Source organism: Nicotiana attenuata, chromosome 12 (genome assembly GCF_001879085.1).
Source record: "Nicotiana attenuata strain UT chromosome 12, NIATTr2, whole genome shotgun sequence".
Lineage (NCBI taxonomy): Eukaryota > Viridiplantae > Streptophyta > Magnoliopsida > Solanales > Solanaceae > Nicotiana > Nicotiana attenuata.
The window spans coordinates 9,275,871-9,276,088 of record NC_032000.1 but is presented as its reverse complement, the minus strand read 5'-3'; positions in this window follow the sequence as shown (position 1 = coordinate 9,276,088).

The following is a 218-nucleotide window of genomic DNA, read 5'->3' as shown; positions in this document are numbered from 1 at the left end:
TTTGGGAGTTTGCAGGGGAGGGGGGGTTTAGGGGGTAGGGGTGCAGAAAAATAAAAGAAACAGAAAATTAAAAATACAAATTTTTTTTTTGAGGGGGTTTGCGCTCGGGGGGGAGGGGGGGTTAGGGGGGTGGCGCAGAAAAATAAAAATGTAAAAGAAAACTAAGAAAGATTACATGTATTTTTGTGATTTTTTTTATATTTTAACAATACTTTTAA